At 47.1% G+C, this 2,622-nt stretch overlaps 1 long non-coding RNA gene across 1 annotated transcript; it reads right to left on the bottom strand.

The window, feature by feature from the left end:
- Nucleotides 1-1,760: 1,760 nt before the first annotated feature.
- On the bottom strand, nucleotides 1,761-2,083 carry LOC122463358. Its single transcript, XR_006286623.1, has 2 exons — nucleotides 1,970-2,083; nucleotides 1,761-1,792 (listed from the first exon to the last, which is right to left on the bottom strand). It is a non-coding gene; the product is annotated as an uncharacterized LOC122463358 (long non-coding RNA).
- Nucleotides 2,084-2,622: the final 539 nt, after the last annotated feature.

Below are 2,622 nucleotides of genomic sequence, written 5' to 3'. Positions count from 1 at the left end.
CAGCTCAGCCAAGGGATTCTTTGCTTTGCCCCTTTACCCTTAAGGAAGAATCCCACAGAATGAAACTGGCAAGGTTCTATAGAGGTTATTACTGGATTTAACAGAGTATTGTTCGGCATGAGACAGTCTAGCTGCTCCTAGCGGTCCCTTCTGGAATTAAAAATAGATGAGAACAAGATCCTTTGTATAGGTATTTCGAGCCATTCTAGACCAGGGACAGAATCCTGCATTCTACTCTATAGGATGATTCTGAAGAGTGGGGTGGGAGGAAGTTTTGTTTCATGGTCTCTGTGTGTATATAATGTCTTTGCAGTTTCCACGATATGCTATGCATCCGATGAAGTGAGCTGTAGCTCACGAAAGCTCATGCTCAAATAAACTGGTTAGTCTCTAAGGTGCCACAAGTACTCCTTTTCTTTTTACGAATACAGACTAACACGGCTGTTACTCTGAAATCTGAAAAGCTGTTATCCATTCATTTCTATAGGGCTTTTCCATCAGGGCAGAGCAGCCCTGGGAGTAGTGTCAACGTGTGACAGATGTGTAGTCACATTGCTTAATGCATAGCTAGAAGGTACTCAGATATTCGGGTGATGAGCATGCTCTAAAAGCCTATGTAGACTAGACCAGTGCCATATAACCAAAATATTATCCACAAATAATGAATGTGTCAGTCACTGGGGAAAATATGTTGAGCATACGATTTTGCAAGCGTAATTCAGCCATCTATATAGACCCTTATGGGGGAGTATTGGATAGGTATGAAACTAGCAGGATTGTACAGGAATTTAAGACCAGATTCTGCCAGCTTTACTTGTACTCAGTAAAACCTTACAGCAAAAGTAACTCCATAGGGAACTTGCTACTCAAAGATACTACTCCCACGGAGTAAAGGTAGCAAAATCTGGCCCTCAATAGAGTTTGATAGAAGTTACTTTAGAAACCTATAGAATTGAATAATACTTCTTATTCATAGACCTATAATTATCTTAGAAAAGTGGGCAAATATTATCCCAGGGAAGGGCAAAATAAGACACAGAGAGGTGAACTGACTTACCTTTATTGTATAGATGTTTTGAACCAATTTGTTCAATAGCAGGAATGTAATTCTCTACTAAATCCTCGAGGAGTTCTGCATCAGGGTGTGGCGAGAAATTTATTTGATGAGAAATGCCAAAGTCAGAAATGCCAACTCGCAAATGTATAGCAAGAGACGCAATTTCTATGTAAAATTGAGCCTCACTCTTGATCTCATGATAGAAAAATCCTACCAGTAAGAGAATCATAGAGAATCATAGACTATCAGGGTTGGAAGGGACCTCGGAAGGTCATCTAGTCCAACCCCCTGCTCAAAGCAGGACTAATCCCCAGTTTTTGGCCTAGTTCCCTAAATCACCCCCTCAAGGATTGAACTCACAACTCTGGGTTTAGGAGGCCAATGCTCAAACCACTGAGCTAGAGTTCTTTCACGAGATCATAAGTGAGGCCCAATTTCACTTAGAAATCGCTGTCGGATTTCTAATGGCGGAGCTCCCGCTGTCAGCTCTGGGCAGCTGCTCCCTTGCCTGCCTCGAAAGTGGGACTGGGGACCCCACTGCAGCCCCCCCAGGCTTGGGGAGGGTGAAGAACCCTAAGGAGCAGAGATGAGGCTGCAGGGGGGATGAAGTGAGGAGGGTGGGGGATAATGGGGTGGGAGGGGGGTTCTGAGCAGATGGGGTGAGTGCTGGAACGGTAAACTGAGGGCGTTGGGGGTCATAGAATAGAATCATAGAATATCAGGATTGGAAGGGACCTCAGGAGGTCATCTAGTCCAACCCCCTGCTCAAAGCAAGACCAATCCCCAATTTTTGGCCCAAATCCCTAAATGGCCCCCTCAAGGATTGAACTCACAACCCTGGGTTTAGCAGGCCAATGCTCAAACCACTGAGCTATCCCTCCCCACTATAGAATCTCAGGGTTGGGAAGGGACCTCAGGAGGTCATCTAGTCTAACCCCCTGCTCAAAGCAGGACCAATCCCCAATTTTTGCCCCAGATCCCTAGATGGCTCCCTCAAGGTTTGAACTAATAACCCTGGGTTTAGCAGGCCAATGCTCAAACCACTGAGCTATCCCTCCCCACTATAGAATCTCAGGGTTGGAAGGGACCTCAGGAGGTCATCTAGTCTAACCCCCTGCTCAAAGCAGGACCAATCCCCAATTTTTGCCCCAGATCCCTAGATGGCCCCCTCAAGGTTTGAACTAATAACCCTGGGTTTAGCAGGCCAATGCTCAAACCACTGAGCTACCCCCCCAATCCACTGAGCTACCCCCCCCAATCCACTGAGCTACCCCCCTCAATGGTCGATGGTCTAGGGGGCTGAACTGATGGGGTGGTGATGATGGGGGCTGTGGGACTGAACTGAAGAGGATGGGAGATTTAACTGAGGGGGTTGGGTGGTTGTCAGACCTGATGGGAGACTGGGGGACAGGATTAATTGCTGAGCAGGAGATGGGCAGATATGGGGGTGAAAGTCCCTGCAACAGGGGCCAAAATCCCCTTATCCCGAACACGTGGGAGAGCGGGCGGCATTAATTGTCGCATGCGCACACCTGGGCATGGGCGGGGCAGTCACAAATCAAGAG

Source organism: Chelonia mydas, chromosome 19 (genome assembly GCF_015237465.2).
Source record: "Chelonia mydas isolate rCheMyd1 chromosome 19, rCheMyd1.pri.v2, whole genome shotgun sequence".
In the NCBI taxonomy this organism is placed as follows: Eukaryota; Metazoa; Chordata; order Testudines; family Cheloniidae; genus Chelonia; species Chelonia mydas.
This window is presented reverse-complemented; position numbering and strand designations above follow the sequence as displayed.